Source organism: Notamacropus eugenii, chromosome 3, assembly GCF_028372415.1.
Source record: "Notamacropus eugenii isolate mMacEug1 chromosome 3, mMacEug1.pri_v2, whole genome shotgun sequence".
Taxonomy (NCBI): Eukaryota; Metazoa; Chordata; class Mammalia; order Diprotodontia; family Macropodidae; genus Notamacropus; species Notamacropus eugenii.
This window is the reverse complement of record NC_092874.1, coordinates 409,123,493-409,144,697: the sequence shown is the minus strand read 5'-3', so window position 1 is coordinate 409,144,697 and position 21,205 is coordinate 409,123,493. Positions and strand designations below refer to the sequence as shown.

At 35.5% G+C, this 21,205-nt stretch overlaps 1 long non-coding RNA gene across 2 annotated transcripts in view; it reads left to right on the top strand.

Annotated features, from left to right (window-relative positions):
• The first annotated feature begins 601 nt into the window (after positions 1 to 601).
• The window catches only part of LOC140497312 (uncharacterized), a 61,080-nt gene continuing 40,476 nt past the window's right edge, over positions 602 to 21,205 (top strand). Inside the window, exons 1-2 of one of the 2 annotated variants that reach the window (XR_011964610.1) lie at positions 602 to 677; positions 19,014 to 19,313. This is a non-coding gene — a long non-coding RNA (uncharacterized lncRNA). The remainder of the gene's footprint in view (positions 678 to 19,013; positions 19,314 to 21,205) is intronic. The other variant, XR_011964611.1, reaches the window with a different exon arrangement.

The window sequence follows — 21,205 nt, the reverse complement described above, 5'->3', positions numbered from 1 at the left end:
ATTGAATTGTGACTACAATAATTTAAGTTACCTCAACTTTGGAAGCACTCAGATGCAATATGTAATTGTGTTTGGATCATGTTTGGCTTCAAGAAAACCTGAATTAAAATTCTTCATTAGATATTTAATAGCATTACTCTGAGCAAATCACATAACCTGTCTGAGCCTCTGTTTTCTCAACTGTAAAATGAGGTTGGACTCTAAGACCTCTACGTTTCCCAGTTCTAAATCTATGATCTCATGAGCCTATGAACATAGAATAAAAACATGGCACTGTGAACAGACTACTTTTCTATCAAAAGACCTTGGTTTGAATTGCAGCTCTGATCCTTACTAATTGTATAACCGTAGGCTGAGCACTTATCACCCTGAATTTCTGTTTCTTCATCCATAAAATGTGGTAAGAAGACTGACACTTCTTACCTCACAATGCTGTTGAAAGGAAATTGCTCTGTAAACATTTTCCCCCAGTCAACAACAATTTCATTGTTCACAGACAAACTAGTCTACGTAAATGCCTACATAATTCTGGATAATGACTTTTTTTTTTTTAAAGCTAAAGTTTGAACTCGGCTTATAACATAGAGAAACTTATAACCATGGCTCAAAATACTCCTTTCCTATTCTGTACAGACTCATGTGATGAGACAGGATATTGAAGAGCCTCCGTGATGAAGGTAAAGGCCCAAAGCAGGATGGCCATGAAGTAATTTAAAATGATGCTAATGATAATATACCACTTCTCTTGTATCTTTTGCTGAGAAGGGAGATAGTAGAACATGCTCATTCCCTAAGTTATATTGTACTTAGTTATTAAAGTACTTGCATGCTGATATGAAAGATCTGGAAATCAGTTCAAGGAAGGGTTACAAAGAGAGAAAATAGGGTCTTTGGAACCGAGGGGAGAAAATCAACAATAAAACGGAGGAGGAGAATGTTTAAAAGTTTTTATGTAGTTAAAGGGCAAAGTCACCTTCTCTTTTCTGCATATGTTTTTGGTTGGTTTCTTCTTAGAGCCAAGAAAAAAAGGGGAAAAAGATTTATTCTTTTTGATTTACAGCAGCAGCATCCATGATTTTCACAAAATATAAACTTTGCAATAAAATTGGCTCCATCAGTAATGGGAGGCTAATAAGAGGCAGCCCGTTAATACATTGGATCTAGGATTTCTTCTCCACTTTTTAGCACCCGAAATCATTTGTATTACATGTGGTAAACACTTTCTTCTGTCTTATTTAAAGCTCTTCTGCATTGCAATGCCAGGAAATTCAAAGATTGGGAGGGAGTGCTTCTGGGTTTTAGGGCCTGGATTTTTGTTCTTGGGTTACTGCAAATATAAACAGTGTTGAAGATGTGGTAAGGTTGGAGTTGGGGAGTTTGGTTTGGCTCCTTAAAGTTCCAAACACTAGGTTTAGATGCCAATATATTTATATATGTGTGTGTGTATGTATGTATGTATATGTGCACACACATATATACATATACACATACACATGTATATGTATATGCAGATATGGATATATATGTGTATGTATATATACATATATGAATGTATGTATATATGCATATATGTCACTTTCTGAGATATATTCAGTGGCTCATCATCGAGAACTGTGGTTAAAACAAACCCTATTATCTCCAGTGCAAACATCTTAAATCTCAAATAGCAGGATCCTAAAATGGGGAGAATTTCTCTGCTCTGTCTCATCAGGATTGGTTGTTTACTTGGTGAATGGTATGGGTAGGATATCCTACATTGCTTGATATGACTCTTGCTATAGAAATGGGTTCTATCTTGTCATGCATAGGGGGATTCCTTGGTCATCCATTCTTACTGGTCAGGTTTCAACCATGTGAGACAAAACATGTAAGTTAGTGATATGCTGCAAGTTGGGGGAAGAGCCTGCTTCTTCAAAAATGGAAACCAAGTGGGTTAGCATGCCAATTAAAAGATCTCCCATAACTTTTAGGTCTAGCAGTCATTGGCTTTTCAGATCAAGACTATTCAAAATAGTAGAGGCCATTAATTCAGTCCCAAAAAAGAGGAGGATAAGAACACATTGAATAAATCAGAATTTTCAACTACGATTCTACCCTATGTGCTTTATTAGCATTTTTACAAACTGTGATAATCCTAAATATTTGTCATACAGTCCCATGCTCTTAGCGTCTGATTGATAGAGAAAAACATTAAAATTGAAGTGGCATAAAACCCAGGCGTCCTTGTTGCCCTCTCCACCGGCAAAACTCTGGTTTAACAAGACAAATAAAATAGATTCTTTTGCTCAACATAGAATGCTGTTTCTTTATGCTGCTCATGACAAAGGTTCTCTCCTGGGGGATTGTGAGCCCAGGTAGGTAAAAGAGTGATTCTCAGCCTTGGAATTTTAGAGTCCTCAGTGACTTCTGTCAAATCTTGGAGCTATAGTAATAGTGGCAATTTGACTTCATGCTATCATCCCTAAAGAGAGGAAATGTAATGTCCTTAGGATGGTTTTGGGAAATAGATGTCATAGCTGAACTTACATAAAGTTTTTCAGAAAACTATACTCAACTCTCAATACTCCAGTTGCAAAGAAGTGTTCATTACCGTGACAAACCAGTCACTTTTTCGGCACATTCACTCAGAGTGTTGCCTTGTAAAATTTGAACTGGTCCTATATACTCTATCTTTTTCCTTTCCTTTCATCTGAGCCTTAGACTTAAGCATCCTGGCCAGAATGTCAGTAAGGCTTCTCCTTATCTAGCTGGTAGACCTCAGCTCTGTGATTCATCTTATGACTGTCATCTCTTAAGCACTTCTGTATTCCCTAATACTGTGTTAGCAGTGCCATTCTCTACATGGATCCACTAGGAACTGGCTCTGGTGAAGAACAAGGTGGGATGAACACATGGAAACTCAGGAGAACAGTCACAAGGAAAATGTGGAGACCAAGGGATAGGAAAGCAGCAAAGCCAATGCAACTAGGCAGAGAGATGCAGTGGCCAAGACTCTAAGTGGACATTCAGCCATTCAGAGGCTCCTCTGTCAGTCAGCTGAAGATCTACTTTGTTAATCCTGAAGTGCTATAAATGTGCCTTAGCAATACTATAGTAACTGCTCCAACTTAAAAGGGCATGAGTTTTACAAAGTGTAGAACGTTGCCTGATTTAAGTCATAGTAACTGGTGGGCTTATACACAGTCTCCCTGATGGAACTTCGGTCAGATGAGGATTTTCTAACCAGGTAAACTAGTCTACCTGGATATAGTTATCTAGAAAAGGTAGAATATGGTTAGATAAAGGGTCAAAGATCATCACAGGGCTATACCAGTAGGAATCATTTTCGGTTAATGAACAGGGCATCACCAGGGAGTTTTGGCACTCTGTTAAAGATACTCCACAGGTTGTCAGTTACTGTAGTTAAGTGGATCATGGGTATCTAATTGATCAAACCTTGCAGTTAGAACCTTTGTCTTATAAATGAGAACCAACTCCAGCAGTTGCTTTAAGGGCCAACATGAAACTTGAGTATTGATATTTGAGGGAAGAACTTCAACCTCCTGTAAAATTTGGACATTAATGGAGGTATTCAAATTCTGTTTAGTCATTGAGGGTACACCTTTGTCTGAGATAGCTCTGCTTTTCTTGGTATCACAATTCTGGTCCTCTTGATGTGGATACAAAGGTTCCTTAAAGGTAGAGCTGCCCTTTCCCTGGTTCATGCTCTAAAGGTCTAAAGGTCCTAAAGTCTCTTGATACAAAGACACCCTAAGGGTTGAGTCGCTCTTTCCCTGGCACCTTAGTCTCCTCTTATCTTGGAATGCCATAAAACTTCACTCTAATCCTGGACCATGGAATTCTTGTCCCCAACCCATCCTGGGGAATGAGATTTCCTTATCTCCCTTATCTTGTGTCCTTCATCATCCTCATTTGATGTCTTTATCATGCAAGACTTCTTTATCTTTCAAGATTTACCCTAGATCTCCAACCCCCATAAGGAAATCCTAAAATCATCCTATATAATTTTGACCCTTGTCCTATATCACAGCCTTCTTTCTGTTTAGTCCCTTGCTAAATCTTAGGCCTGCTGCCTTTGCATCAATAAAGCTCCCAATGGCTCCAGAGAAGGTCTAAGTGAATTCTTTCACATTTGAACCAGCTCTCCCAACTCCTTTGCTCTTCAACACCCTGGCATGGGAACAGAACTTAAGAAATATGAAAAACTTGATAATAAATTCCCATTTAATGCTGTTTATCCCACTATTTCTGGTTTGAGGATGGTTCCATTTCCTGGAGATGATGGAAGCAAAACAACTCTCTGTCATTAGAGACTTTTTACCCTCCTTCATAACCAGCAGACTTTCTCCCTCCTTTTATGTTGTGAACATAGCTGAAGAACTTTTTGATTAATATTTTGTTATAATTGTCAGCTGGACCAAACTAGCCTCTAACATGGATGACTGAAGCTGAATAGAGGAGACTAGAGACAGGAAAGTCAGGAATCAAACAGAATTTTAATTTCAAAGTGAGGGAAATGACTTGCAAGCAAAGAGGGGATCTAGATACATGCTGACACCCTGTTCCTAAGCAGGGGCTTGAGGCAGTGTGGGGACATCTTGGTATTTATACCAATGACTGTGCAGTGAGCTGTAGCCCTGACAATGAGTGGTAGCAGCAACAATGAGACTAGTTTGATTCATAGCAGGGCTTCCTGACTGAAACATGGGCACTTGTCTGAGTTTGTTTGATGCTTTACAGAGCTCAGAGAACACTTGGTGCTGGTCAAAGCAATACAGTAATTATGTGATTTTTGCCAGAGGGTGAGATCATTCACATAGTGAGTGCAAAGGACTGTTGTTATGTAAAGTTCAGGACAAGGCTTGCTTGCTGGGCCTTAGCTCTGGAAAACAGTGTGTCTCCAAATATCTTGGCATTTCCCCCTTTTGGCCAAGGGGAGGGGGTCTGAAAGAACCCCTGCTCTTCTGGGCAATAAAGGAGAGGTAGGTATAAGCCAAGATGCCACAAGAAGCCAATTGGGCCATGATAAGATGTTAGTTCTTTGAGGAGACCTATTGGGAAGTGTGTCCCAGGTATTGTTGCTAGGCTTGTTTCCTCAAAAGCAGAAAAGAGAGAAGGGCCAAGCATGTAGAGGAAGCAAATGCCAACACATGCTTGAATCGGGGCCTTGGTGGTTAGGCATATAACAAAAGGCAAAAGGGAAGAGAAAAAAAAAAAACTAGGACAGCATACCCAACCCTCATTGGGGATCTTGGGACAATTGTGTCTTCTGGATGTCAGCTGCTTCTGGGTCCATACTAGATGAGACTTGAGGTCACTAGAGGATTCTACCTTCTACTCAGGAGCAGGGGCTTTCTTCAGATGATCCAGGAATATATATCCACAAGTTTGACAGCGATGGGAGTAGACAAAATGATAAGTTACAGTCCCTTAGAAGACACCTGGGTTGACAATTGTGAGAAAGTTTCTTGTATCACTCTTTGGATCTTAGTTTCTGGTCAGCATAACATAGGTCCTTGATTAAGGATCTCTAAATAGCACATAGAGATGGTCCAATTTCCAGCCATGCAAGGCTAGGTTCAAACAATGCAATAAAGTTTTCTCATAGTTCCCATATTTGCATAATTACTTGTCAGGTACAGATCAAACTACTTAGAGAGTTCACGATGGACTAGTTTTAAGAAGGAAGATTTACATGTCATCAAGGTAACAAACCCCCCTCAACTTAATCATAAACATCTTGAAACAAAAGACTAAAGCAGTACAATGGTTATTTCTAATATTAACTAACATTAAGTCCCTTTGTATCCCAATAAACCCATTCTCAATGTCATTTAGTCAGTATATTTTGAGCCCCAGATATCTCATGTAGTGATCTGGTTCCTAGATATCTTTTCTTGGACAATAGGCTTTATTCTCAGGATAATTCTAAATGAGTTCTGCTTCTCTCATTCCAAATCTAGAGGTTCCTAGATAATTCTGATGTAACATAACTTAGTAAATTTTGTTCTCCAGTCTTGGAACTTCAGAGAATTTCAGTTTATATATCATTTACTGTTCCTAGCCTTAACGAAATCCTGTTCTTGATATAAGAATCTTTTAAAAATCCATGAGGGTCCAAATGCAAAATGAACTCTTCTGCTCTTCTGCCTGTTAAGATTATCAGATACCTTAAAAATGGGAAAATAATTTCACTTTTTTACCATTATCAACACAATATATGTCTAAAAATTTTTAACCCAGTTTTGAAATCTTATTACTAAAACATATTCAAAGCCTGAATTTCCATGACAGATGAATTTTGGAAGTCAATCATACACATCTGTATATAGTTCTTAGAGAGAACAGCCTAATTTGGTTGCTTTTCTCAAAATTTACTATTCCATTTAAGGGGACTTTTTACATTGAATCTTTGTCTTATTACCTAATTATTTCCCCCTTAGGAGAATAGCATCCCTATATCATAATTTGACCACAAATACAGGTTAAAATTGTAAGGTGTTCATACTTGTATCTTATAGTAATTCAGAGATATTCAGTATCTGAGCCAGTATTGTATTTACAAAACTTCTTACAGAAATTTGCTATAAAAAGAAAAAAGGACATAGTTATAACATATAACTGAGGGTAAAACCCCCTTAGCTCTATTTGATTCCAGGCATGAGTCATTATCTGACAGTCAATCATATAGTAATAGGGTATCAAAATTAACCAGGTGGGAAAATTTCCTTTTCAGGAATTAAATAGCATAATGGGACAAAAGAATCAGGATTCTACCTTGAACCATGCCAAAGTCATCCCCAAATCTTTCCCTAGGCATAGACATCCACCTTTAGCAGTTCCCAGGCTATAGCACATGACATTTTCTACTATTGGCTTCATGACAATTCAGACAACTGTTCCTTCAACATATTAATGATGAGTCAACTATCAGGTATTTGCTGTATGTCTGAAGCTCCAGAATATGTGTACTTTTAATTTATAAGTAAAGGTTAGTGAAATTTTGCTATTTGAGATAAAAATTCTTGGGATTGTAATTTACTGTTGTTTTGAGATTTGATTGTAGGATAGTTGTCTGAATTGTCATGAAGTTAATAGGAGAAAATGTCTGTATCATGTTTGTGATGTTTATGGATTCTGTTACCTATTTTTTTTTTCTTACTTCACTTTGGGATTACTTTCAAACTAGTTACCTTTCTTCATTGTCATAGAACAATAAAACCATTAATCTTGTCGTTTACTTTTAAGTTTTATAAAATTTAATCTTTATTTTTCATTAAAATGAATTTTATAGAGTGGTACCAAAAAACTTACTAAGATATTTCAGAAGGAAGTGAGTTCCTAGATTACCCTTAAAGTCTCAGGAGTTCTTCCCTGCAATCTTAAAATGACAAATCTCCAAACTCCTTAATAATTAATCTCTAAACTTCCAAAATCTGCCAACATGCTTTTTAGCAGCTCTACAGCTTTGATTATCTAACTTTATTTCTTATTACCTAATCTCCTGAGGAAAGCTTAAAATGAGAGTTAGTTCTACTTTCTGGAATAATAGCTTCAAGTATGAAAGTTCTTTAATCTTTCCCATTGTTCTAAACCCTGGCTACAATCCTTAATTTTTTTTCTGGCTGGTTGCATTTTAGATCTTTCAAGTTAACAGAATAAGCAAACATCATAAACATGATACAGACATTTTGCATTTTACAAAGACACAAATGCAGACAAAATGGCAAGGCAGATACAAATAGACACAGCTTGCAGTTACAACCCATACAGAGGTAAGCATTTACAGAGGTGGGCAGTTTAAAACAACAGAAGCATGCATAGGGGCCAATTAATAGAGGTGTGCAGTTTAAGAAGGGACATCCTTACCAGAGTGATCCAAGACAAATCAGGTCACTGGACAGCTCTGGAATTTTCCTCACAAAGAATCACAAGTTTGATCAAGAAAAGAACATGGAGATTGGAGCAGGGACAAGGGCAGAGGGCTCACCAAATGAGGAGAGATTGAACTCCAGAGAAATAAATCTCTAGTGGCATCTAGTTCATTTCTAATGGTACTGGAGAGTCCAAATCCCACTTCTGACCCCAATTAATGTTAACTGAACCAGCCTCTAACCAATAGATGACCAGAGCTGAACAAAGCAGGCTAGTGACAGGAGAGTCAGGAATCAAACAGAAGTTTAATTTCAAAATTAGGGAAATGTCTTTCAAGCAAGAAGGGGATCTTGACATATGTGCTGAGGCCCTGCCCCTAGTTAGGGGATCAGGGTCAATGTGGGGAGGCAGTGTGGGACCTCTTGCAGGACTGTATTCTAAATGAAAATTAAGTGAACTTTCCCTTTTTGACTGAGAATCTCTAGTAAAGGAATCAATGATCACAAAGATTCAGCATGACTTCATTAAGAGTACATTATGCCAGGGGCAGCTAGGTGGTGCAGTGAATAGAGCACTGGTTCTGGAGTTAGGAGTACGTGAGGCCAATCTTGTCTCTGACACTTACTAGCTGTGTGATCCTGGGCAAGTCACTTAACCTCAATTGCCTCAAAAAAAGAGTATATCGTGCCATAAACCCCAAGAAAATCAAACGCAGCAACAAAGGTTTAACATATTCACAGCAATGCCCTTTGTGGACACAAAGAACGAAAACAAAGTAGGTGACCGTCAGCAGGGAATATATGAGGGAACTATGTTATACAAATATGATATAACAATTAAATGTACAAAAAGAAATGCTGAACATGATCAATTCAGAGAAACATGAAAAGATGTATATGAATTAATACAGAGTGGAATAAGCAGGACCAACGTAAAAATATATACAATGACCACAACAATATATGTGAAAGGAGTTTTAAAAGGAATTTGAACTCTAATGGAAAAACCAATCTTTATCTCCATTAGTCTAAGAAAAAGAAAACGTCATGAGAAATGCTGCCCATTCAAGGCAAAGAAGTCAGGGTCTACTAGGACGAAATATGGTGCATGTAGTCAGAAATAGTCTCTGTTTTACTTCATTTCCCTTAATAGTTTTTGTTTGTCCATAGGGTGGGTTATATCAGGAGGCAGGAAGGTAGGAAATAACTGCTATGTAAAGCCAAAAGGCATCAGTAAAATTGCTATTTTAAAAGGAAGTTCATGTCAAACCACATTTTTTTCTTCTTTTTATTATTGCTTAGTAGATTGATTAATGGAGTGATATATGTTTACCTAGATTTTAACAAAGAATTTGGCAAAATCTTTCATATTCTTATTCCGATATAAATGAAGAGATATGGGGTAGACCAGAAGTCTTAAACATATCACCCATAACATACTCCAATAGGGCCAGAATCAGATTAAAATGTAATTGGGAAATTTTTGACAAGATAAATAAAAATATGATAAATCAAAAATAATGTTAAGTTGTGATTTTCTAAGTCAATAGGTGACCTGCAGGGATCCTTATATTTGTTTTAATAGTCCCCATTTCTTTGTTTGAGTATTGAGTCTGTGAGTATTCAGTAGCTAGACCGGTAGGTAGAGTTAGAACTAGAATATATTGACTTGGAGAATAGTTATTAATAGCTCTTTCTTTGTTTCTTTATTTTTGTTTTTTGTTTGTTTTTAGCTGCCCTACCTTAATAGTTTTAAAAAAATTAATTTGGAAGGCAGTGTTCAAGATATCTTTCCTAGGCCCTGGGCTATTTAACTCCCCCCCCCCCACCCCCCACCCCATGACTTGGTTAAAGGTGTAGATTGTATTTGTATCAAATTTGCATATGGCATTGGGATAGCTGTCACAATGGATGACAGAGAGAGAATCCACAATGATCTTGACAGGATAGAACATTGAGCTAAATCTTATAAAATGAAATGTAATCAACATAAACATGGAATTTTATACTTGATTTCAGAAAATCAGCTTTATGCATACAAGTTGATGACCTCTGGCTAGACAGCATAAAATATGAAAAAAAGCATCTGAGCATTTTAGTGGATTGAAAGCTAATTTTGACTCAATTTTGTGAGCCAGCATTTAGGAGAGCTAATGGGACATTCGACTGTATTTATTAAAATATAGCTTCCTGGACTAGAGAAGGGATATTCCTTCTTTACTTTGCCTTTTTCAGATCATATATGAGATATTAAATTCCATCTTGAGTGCCACATTTTAAGAAGACATTGCTGAAGAATTGGAAATTGAAGGGATGCCCATCAATTGGGAAATGGCTGAACAAGCTGTGGTATTTGATTGTGAAGGAATGGTAGTGTGCTATAAGAAATGCTAGTCAATCTCATCAATGAAAGATAATCCAACATATCCCTTGGTTGCGTATTAGATTTTAAACTCCTTGAGGGAAATGACTGTCTGTTATCTTTTTTTGTATCCCAAGCACTTAGGACATACTAGGTACTTAATAAATGTTGATTGAATTAAACCAAATTGTGCTGTAGCTACAATGCTGAACTTAGAGTTAAAAAAGACCAGAGCTTGAGTCCTGCCTCCACGCTAGCTTTATGACTAAGGACAGGTTTCAGTTTTATCATCTATCAAATGAATATAATAATGCTTGTAAATATTATTTTATATATTATTTATATTTAATAGTTGCCACTTACATGATACTTTAAGGTTTGCAAAATACTTTTACAAATATTCTCATTTTATCCTCACAGCACACTTAAGAGGTAAGTTCTATTATTATCCCCATTTTACTCCTGAAACTGAGGCAGAAAAATTTCCCCAGGGTCACCAGGTTGGTAAATGACTGAATTTGACTTTAAACTCAGGTCTTCCATATTTGAAATGTAGTATTCTATCCACTTTGGTAGCAGTAGCAGCAGCAGCAGTAGTAGCAGTACAGCCAGCAGCAGTAGTGGTAGTGGTAGTGGTAGTAGTGGTAGTAGTAGAAGTAGTAGTAGTAGTAGTAGTAGTAGTAGCAGAAGCAGCAGCAGTAACAGCAGCAGCTGTAGTAGTATTGGCAATAATATCAGCAGCTGTAGTAGTAACAGCAACAGCAGTAGTAGTAGCAACAGTAACAGTAGCAGAAGTTGTAGTAGTAGTAGTAGTAGTAGTAGTAGTAGTAGCAGTATTAGCAGCAGCAGCAGCAGTAGTAGTATTAGTAACAGTAGCACTTGAAGTAGGAGCAGCAGCAGTAGCAATTATAATAATAATATAACTCACAGTACAGGGTTTTTTCCTTTTCTTTTTTTTTTTTTTAGATCTTATAAAGGTAGTATACTGAAACACTTAGGAAAATTTGAAATACTCAATAAATGTCACAAATTATTTAATTTCTCTCAAGACATAAATGTCTATATAAGACATATATATATATGTGTGTGTATATATATATATATATATATATATATATATATATATATATAATTTGATATAGTCATGAGGAAGGATGGATGTCTGATTGCTGGACTAATACATTCATTTTTGACCGCTTCATTGCTGCTAATCTTTTTAACTCAGTAGTCCTTCATTCTTCCAGATATGGCTTAATTTATAAACTCTGAATTTGGATAATATGTAAAAATTTATACAAAGCTAGTGTGTATATAGCCAACTATGAAATTGTTTTCTTAGAAATTTAGTGAGATTTCTTTAGGGAGATTTATTTTTAGTTGCCATGGCCTTTCGCTTGTGCCCTAAGGTGCAAAAGTGAACTTTCATCCATACTGAAGAAAGTAAACTTCAAAGACTGTTTTAGTAAGTTTTTTAACTTCCAAAATTTATAGTATTTATACCAAGACAGAGACTTTTTGTCATTAAATGAAAAATTAAAACCCAGCCTTTTTTTTCTATAACTTGGTAGTTTGAATTTCATTAAACATCCTTTTTCATGTTCTTCTATTTTAGAAAGTCTTTCATCTATTTGGGGGATAAATTAGCTAAAAATTAGTTTCAAATGTTGAACACTGATTGTATGTGCTTAAATTTCATGCAAGTGTTCATGTTACTTGTATTGGGATTATCATATGTATTAGGAGAAAAAAATACCTACCCTAAAGTGTGTTTGGGCCTGGAGCACTCAAAATACATATGAGTTTTACACAGCAAATATGGATACACTAAAAAGATAGCATGACCTAGAAATATGAAAATGGAGGATACTCTGACATTGAAGAGCATGCAGGGGTTAAAGCTATGAAGAAATTGAAAACTTTTGGATAAATTGAATCTTGAGAGAAGATAAGAAACTTTTGATTGAGGGACAACTCAGGATAATTTACTAGAAAGGACTGTATGCCCAGATTCTGTGAGCAGAGTTTAGTGAAACTGTTGAATTTGAGTTTCAGAGGTTTTTAAGAATGATTTTCATCAGAATCCCCAGTTCTTGGAATCTCAGCCCTGAGTGGCAGCCCTGGGGTGAGGAAGAGTGCTGGTATGGTGCAGCTGGAGGTGGTTGTGGAAAGGGAACCCTGGGCAGAACAATGCTTGTGATTGCTCCCAGACCAGAGTGCAGGCCAGGAGAGGAGTAAACTCCTCTCTCTTCATTGTGCCACCTTGGAGAAACTGAGAACTTACAGGTCCCCAGAGTATACCCTCCCTTTGACAAAGGACTCAAAAGTCAAGTAATTGGCTGGGAAAATGCCCCAAAAAGGGAAAAAAATAAGACCATAGAAGGTTACTTTTTTGTTGAACAGGTATATTCTTCCATCCTTTTGGATGAGGAAGGACAATGTATACCATCAGAGGAAGATCTAAAAGTTATGGCTTCTGCATCCAAAACCTCCAAAATAAATATGCAATGGTCTCAGGCCATGGAAGAGCTCAAAAAGGATTTTGAAAATCATGTAAGAGAAGTGGAAGAAAAATTGGGAAGAGAAATGAAAACAGTACAAGAAAATCATGAAAAATGAATTAACAGCTTGCTGGAGACCCAAAAAATACTGAAGAAAATAATACCTTGAAAAATAGGCTAACTCAATTGGCAAAAGAGGTCCAAAATGCCAATGAGGAGAAGAATGCTTTAAAAAGCAGAATTAGCCAAATGGAAAAGGAGGTTCAAAAGCTCCCTGAAGAAAATAGTTCTTTAAAAATTAGAATGGAGCAGATGGAAGCTAATGACTTTACAAGAAACCAAGAAATTACAAAACAAAACTAAAAGAATGACAAAAATAGAAGACAAAGTGAAATATCTCATTGGAAAAACAACTGACCTGGAAAACAGATCCAGGAGAGACAATTTTAAAATTATGGGACTACCTGAAAGATATGATCAAAAAAAAAAGAAAAAAAAGAAAAAGAGCCTAGACATCATCTTTCATGAAATTATCAAGGAAAACTGCCTTGATATTCTAGAACTAGAGGGCAAAATAAATATTGAAAGAATCTATTGATCTTCTCCTGAAAGAGATCCAGAAAGAGAAACTCCTAGGAATATTGTAGTCAAATTCCAGAGTTCCCAGGTCAAAGAGAAAATATTACAAATAGCTAGAAAGAAACAATTCAAGTATTGTGGAAATACAATCAGGATAACACAAGATCTAGCAGCTTCTACATTAAGGGATCCAAGGGCTTAGAATATGATATTCCAGAAGTCAAAGGAACTAGGACTAAAACCAAGAATCTCCTACCCAGCAAAACTGAGTATAATACTTCAGCGAAAAAAACCATCATTCAATGAAATAGAGGATTTTCAAGTATTCTTGATGAAAAGACCAGAGATAAATAGAAAATTTGACTTTCAAACACAAGAATCAAGAGAAGCATGAAAAGGTAAACAGGAAAGAGAAATCATAAGGGACTTCCTAAAGTTGAACTGTTTATATTCCCACATACGAAGATAATATTTGTAACTCTTGAGACTTTTCTCAGTATTTGGATAGTTGTAGGGATCACACACACACACACACACACACACACACACAGAGAACACAGGTGGGGGAATAGGAAGGGATGATATCTAAAAAATAAAATTAAGGGGTGAGAGAGGAATGTATTGGGAGGAGAAAGGAAGAAATGGAAGGGGGCAAATCATCTTTCATAAGAGAGGCAAGAAAAAGTTTTTTCAATGGAGGGGAAAAGGGGGGAGGTGAGAGGGAAAATTCTCATCACACTGGGCTTAAGGAGGGAATAACTTGCATACTCAATTTGGTATCAAAATCCATCTTACACTACAGGAAAGTAGGGGAGAAGGAGATAAGTGGAGTGGGGAGATGATAGAAGGGAGGGCAAATGGTAGCAGGGAGAAATCAGAAGTAAACACTTTTGGGGAGGGATAAGGTCAAAAGAGAGAATAGAATAAATGGGGGACAGGATAGGATGGAGGGAAATATAGCTAGTCTTACATAACGACTATTATGGAAGTCTTTTGCAAAACTTAACATGTATAGCCTATATTGGATTGCTTGCCTTCTTAGTGGGGATGGGTGGGGAGGGAGGAAGGGAGAGAAGTTGGAACTCAAAGTTTTAGGAATGAATGTTGAGAAACATTTTTCCATACAAATGGGAAATAAGAAATACTGGTAATGGGGTATAGCAATCTATTTTGCCCTACAAGAAAAGAGAGATGGGGATATGGGAAGGGAGGGGTATGATAGAAGGGAGGGCAGATTGGGGGAAGGGGTAATCAGAATGCATGGCATTTTGGGGTGGGGGAAAGGAAGAGATGGGGTGAAAATTTGGAGCCCAAAATTTTGTGGAAATGAATGTTGAAAAGTAAAAATAGATAAATAAAAATAAAAAAACAAGGAACAAAGAAAATTAAAATAGTGCTTCAGTCTGAATTCATAGTTCACCAGTTCTCTCTCTAGAAGTAGATAGATTTTTTTTTCATTATAGGTCCTTTGGAATTGTATTGATCAGAGTGGCTACATCTTTCACCTTTGATCATCATTACTCTTATTATATACAATGGTGTCCTGGTTCTGCTCACTTAACTTTGTATCGGTTCTTAAAAGCCTTCCCATGTTTTTCTAAAATGATCCTGCTCCTTATTTTTATAACACAACAGTATTTCATCTCAATCACATACCACAGCTTGTTTAGATATTTCCCAATTGATAGCCATCCCTTCAGTTTTTTTTTCTTTGCTACCACAAAAAAAGTTGCTATAAATATTTTGTACATGTAAGTTCTTTTCCTCTTTTCTTTGATCTTTTTTTGTAATACAGACTGAGTAATGATATTATTAGGTCAACAGGTATATGCAATTTTATAGCCTTTTGGCTATGTGCCCTTTGGGCATAATGCCATATTGTTCTCCAGAATGTTCAGACCAGTTGACAACTTAATTAATGGTGCATTAGTGTCCCTATTTCTCTATACCTCCAACGGTATTTATAATTTCCTTTTCTCTCATGTTAGCCACAGTGATAAGTATGAGGTGATTGTTCAGAGTAGCTTTAATTTAAATTTCTCAAATAAATAGTGATTCAAAGCATTTTCCCATATGGCTATAAACAGCTTTGATTCCTTCTCCCGAAAATTACCTATTCATGTCTTTGTTCATTTATCAATCAGAGAATGATTCCATTTTTATAGATTTGGTACAATTCCCTATAAATTTGACAAGAGAAGCTTCCTGCTTTCCTGTTCATTCTGTAACATTAGTTTTGTTTGTGAAAAAATAACTTTTTAATATCATGTAGTCAAAATTATTTCATTTACTTCCCTTGATCCTCTCAGTTTCTTGTTTGTTAGCAAACCCTTCCCTTATCCATAGATCTTACAGGAAAAATTTTCCATCTCCCCTAATTTTTTCATGATGTCATCCTTTATGTCTAACTCATACTCTTTTTCATCTTATCCTGGTATTCATTGTAAGATGTTGGTCTTTACTAGTTTCTGCCAAATTGCCCTTCAGTTTTCCTAGTAATTATTGTCAAATGTTGAATTCTTGCCCTCCAAGTTTGGATTGTTGGCTTTGTCAAGCACTAGATTATAATGGTTATATCCTACTGTTTATTATATACCTAATTGATTCCACTTATTCATTGCTGTATCCAGTACCAGATAGTTTTGATAATAGCTGCTTTGTAATATAGGTCATTTTCCTTTACATTTTTTCCTGTTGAGTTCCTTGACTTTCTTGATTTTTTTTTGTTCTTCCAGATTAATCTTATTATTTTTTATAATTCTATTACATAATTTTTTGGTAGTTGGATTGGTATGGTACTAAATAAATTCTTTAAAAAGAAAGAACTGTTATTTTTATTATATTGGCTTAGCCTACCCATAAGCAATTAACATTTCTCTAATTATTTAAATCTATCTGTTTTTGTGTGAAAAGTGTTTTGTAATTGTATTCGTATAGTCCCTAGGTTTACCTTGGAAGGTAGACTTTCAAGTGTTTTATAATTAATCTGAGTATTATTATTAATCTGAATAATCTGAATAATTATCTGAACAACCTGAAAGTATTTTAAATAGAATTTCTCTTTCAGTCTCTTCTTGCTGAGTTTTGTTGTTAATACATAGAAATGTTGATAACTTATATGGGTTATTATATATCATGCAACTTTGCTGAAGTTATTTCAATTAGCTTTTTTAGCTGTTTCTCTAGGGTGCTCTAAGTATACCATCTTATCATCTGCAAAAGTTATGGTTTTGCTTCTTCATTGCCTTCTTTTATTACTTCAATTTCTTTTTTCTTGTTTCATTCCCATAGTTAGCATTTCTAGTACAGTATTGAATGATAATGGTGATAATGGACATCCTTGCTTCACATACCTTATCTTATCAGGAATGTTTCTAACTTATCCCCATTACAGACAATGCTTGCTCTGGGTTTTAGATAGCTGCTACTTATAATTTTAAGAAAAGCTCTATTTATTCCTGTGCTTTGCAGTGTTTTTAATAAGAATGGGCGTTGTATTTTTTTCAAAAACTTTTTCTGCATCTATTCATATAATCATATGATTTTTGTTGTTATTGTTATTGATATGTTCAGTTTTGCTGCTGGTTTTCCTAACATTGAAACAGTCTTGTATTCCTGGTATAAATGCCACCTGGTCATAGTATATTATTTTTGTAATATATTGTTGTAATCACTTTGATAGTATTTTTAAAAAATTACTATCAATATTCATTAGGAAAATTTAGCGATAGTTTTCTTTCTCTGCTTTTGTTCTTCCTGATTTAATAGGTATCAAAACTATAATCGTGTCATAAAAGAAATTCAGTAGGATTTCTTTAGTATTTTCTCAAATAGTTTACATACTATTGGAATTAATTGTTCCTTAAATGTCCAGTAGAGTTTCACTTGAAAATCTTTCTTGTTCTGGGATTTTTTCTTAGGGGTCTCATTTATGATTTATACAATTTCTTTTTCTAGGCTTATTTAAGTATTCTATTTCCTCTCCTGTTAATCTGGGAAATTTAAATTTTTGTAAATACTCATCCATTACACTTAGATTGTCACTTTTATTGGCATATAATGGGGCAAAATAAGCTTTAATCATTGCTTTAATTTCATCTTCATTGGTGATGAGTTTGCCCTTTTCATTTTTGATATGACTTTATTCTTTAATCAAATTAACCAATGGATAATACATTTGATTTTTTCATAAACCTAGTTCCTAGTTTTATTTATTAATTTATTATTTTTTTTACTTTCAATTTAATACTCTCCTTTGTGTTTCAGGATTTCCATTTTTGCTGTCTAACTGGGAAATTTTAACCTGTTCTTTTTGTAGTTTTTAAAGTTGCATTCCCTATTCATTGATTTGTTCTTCCTCTCTTTTATTGATGTATGTATTTAGAGATATAAATTTCTCCCTAAGTACTACTTTGGTTGTATCTCGCAAATGTTAGTACTTTGCCTTGTTATTTCCATTCTCTTAAATCAAATTATTAATGATTTTTATGATTTGTTTTTTGACCCACTCATTTCTTAGGATTAGATTATATAGTTTACCACAAAATTTTAATCTATGCTTCCACAGCCCTTTAACTGGTTTCATCAGTGCCTTGCTCAGGGGTGTTTATGAAATATTTGTTGAATGGAGTACACTCCCTTATTCTTGTGAATTTTTTGGAAGATTGATTGTATGAAAGTGGGATGGAGCATGGAAGAGTGTAAAGAGTTCTGCTTCTAGAAAAAAAAAATAATGCTGTGTTAGAATCTTGGCTGTAATTTACGACCAGTGTGATCTCAGGCATATCATTTAGCACCATTGGAACACAGATGCCTCATCTGTAAAATAAAGAAGGTTAAACTAGCTATAGGTGTCAAACTGTATTGCTGGCATATGTGGCCTATAAAAGTCCAGAACATGACTCAAAATCAGAAAGACCTGGATTCAAGTCTGTTCTCTGACATATACTTGCTGCCTAACTCTGGGCAGGTCACTTGATCTTGGTGCAGGAGTTGGTGCTGAACTACATTGGCAGATGGGGTTTCTTCATCTGGGCACTCTCAAAATAATGAAACCTAAGTCCAGTTCCCATCCTTATGAAATGTATTTACTGTGTTTGTGATCCAATTCATGTTAATTGCTTCTTTAAATCCTATAATATATAAATATTTCTAAATAATATAGCTATCCTAATGCAGATTTCCAAATGATTAGTATTCACTTTACCTGAAAACAGTGAGTTCCAGACATTTATTAAAAGCAAACACCAAGGATAAAATTTTCACCTTGAATTTAGCATGCATTTAAAATAAAAAGAAGCAATTATTTTTCAAGGATACAACTTGCAAAATTTATTCCATGTAAGGCTTTTGCCTTTTCAGAGGGAAATCATTTCTTATTTCAAAATATTATGCTAATTTTGGAAATAATCTTTATTATTTTCTCCCAAGTGTAATTATAATATAAGCAGTAAAGAAGGGAGAAAAGGGGAAATAAATTCAAGACTCTCTCTTTCTCTTTTCCTTTTTTCATTAAGTTTAAAGTTTTAAGAAGCAGCTCATTGTAGGGAGCTCCCGTATTTCAGCACCAGCAAATTCAGCATTTTCTTTCATAAAGGTCATGAATGATCTAATTTGCTCAGAGTTGAAAAAGAATGTGTGAATTACAAGAAGCCTGTAAAAATCTCTCATTCAGCTTCCCTTGACTTTTATTTGTTTCAGGAGACATGTTATGCCTATAAAAATGACAAACATTTGCCTTCTTTCTCTGAAGAGGAAGAAAAATGCAGAGCAGAGATGTGAAAATCCATGAATTTGAGTCTTTTTTATATGTCATCCCTGACAAGAAAGAAACCAGCATCTGTGGGAGCTGAATTCTCAGACAGCCTACGTACATTTCTATGTTCCACAGGGAAGGGGGAAAACATGCAACTCTATGGCTATGGATACAAATGTGTTGGCCAATAATTTATCAGTAACCCTGAACTGAAAGCAGGTTCTCATACCCACTGCAGCTGCATGGTGAGCATGTTTTGCTTTTTCAGGATATTAGAAGGTAGAGACTCCAACAGAGGAAAACATTTTTTGCCTAATTGAGTTTTTCTGGCACTTTCTATATCATACTTTTTTATGCATTTTAGTTGATTTCCTTAAATGTTAGGCTTTGACCTCAGCCAATCTAGCCAATCTGAATGCTGTTGTTAGTATTGTTTTATGAATAAAAGGAAATTGAACTAAGATAACAAAGTAAATTAAGCCATGTCTCACATGACTGCCTTGGCCTGAGACACTCTTAATATAACGAGTTAGTGTTCCTATTCAAATGGCCCTAGGGCCCTTGTGTCCTGTCAAGTTTCTAAAATGCTCTACAAATATTTTTCTGAGAATATGAAAGGTCCATTACTAGTTGAATTCGGGAAAGATGTTCGTTTTCATATGTTTGATTTTTGTATTGCCATCTCAGTCAATCAATAAAGATTTATAAACACCTACTATGTGCCAAGCAGGGGACAGTTAGGTGGTACAGTGGATACAATGTTGAGTCTGGAGTCAGAAAGACTCATCTTCTTGAGTTTAAATCTGACTAGAGACACTTTGTAATTGTGTGGCTCTGGGTAAGTCACTTAACTCTATTTGCCTCACTTCCATCATCTGTAAAGTGAGCTGGAGAAGAAAATGGCAGACCATTTCTGTATCTTTGCCAAGAAAACTCCAAATGGAGTCATGAAGAATTAGACTCAACTGAAAAATGACTGAGAAGTGCCAGGCACCATTTTAAGCACTAGAGTTACAAAGAAAGCCAAAAAGTTTGACCTAGTATATAGAGACCTGGCCTTGGGGACCAGAAGACTTAGGTTCAAGTCCTGCTTCTTATTCTCACTAGCTTTGTTACCCTAGGCAAGTCACTTAGATCCCAGGCAGTTCTTAATGATTATAAATTGTAAAGCAATTGCCTAAATTGGTAGAGGTAGTTTTCTGACTAGGTAGCTCCCCACATCTATGAAATTTAAGGTCCCAGAACATTTATCCCTGTAAAAAAAAATTCTCAAGACCAGTGCCTTGAACAGACTAGACACGGAAAAATATTGAAATGAATTGTTAGTTTTTGAAAAATGTGACCCCAATCATGGATTTGACACAGATTTAAGGATATAAACCACCTGATAAGCAGAATGCCTTTCTAGGAGTTTAAATGCTTCAAATCTATTTTTTATTGGTTAGCATCTGAAATCAAACAGTGTGAATTGGGGTCACCTACAAATATGAAAGGGACACATAAACTCACCAATGATATTTGTAAAGTTCATCAGGGATGTCCAGAACAGAGTATACATGGAAATTAATCCAACAAACAAATTTTAAAAACCTACTAGGGAATTGGTCAACACAGTGTGGTATATAATTGTGATGGGATAGTACTGTGCTATAAGAAAGGTTTATTTCTGTGAGTTTAGAAAAACATGGAAAGACTTGCATGAAATAATGAAGAGTGAAATGAACAGGACAAAGAGAACACTCCATACAGTAACAACAATATTGTTTTAAGAATGACTTTCTGCAAAAAAATTATTTTGACTATTAAAATTACCCAAATTAACTATAAAGGATATATGAAGAAAGATACCATCTGCATTCAGAGAAAGAATTGATAAACAGAATTATGTATAGAATAATTTCTCACATACACATACATATATACATACACATACATACCTATATACACACATGCATACACGCCCACACACATATATGTTTGTGCTTTGTATCTAATGGCAGCCCTCTCTAGGGTGGAGGGTGGGAGAGGGGAGAAAAAAAAAAGAAATTTACATGATAATTTTGTTGTATATTTGAAAGGAATACCAAGCTATGCATAGTAGATTTGCAGTTTCATGGGCGAACATCTTTTTTATTGG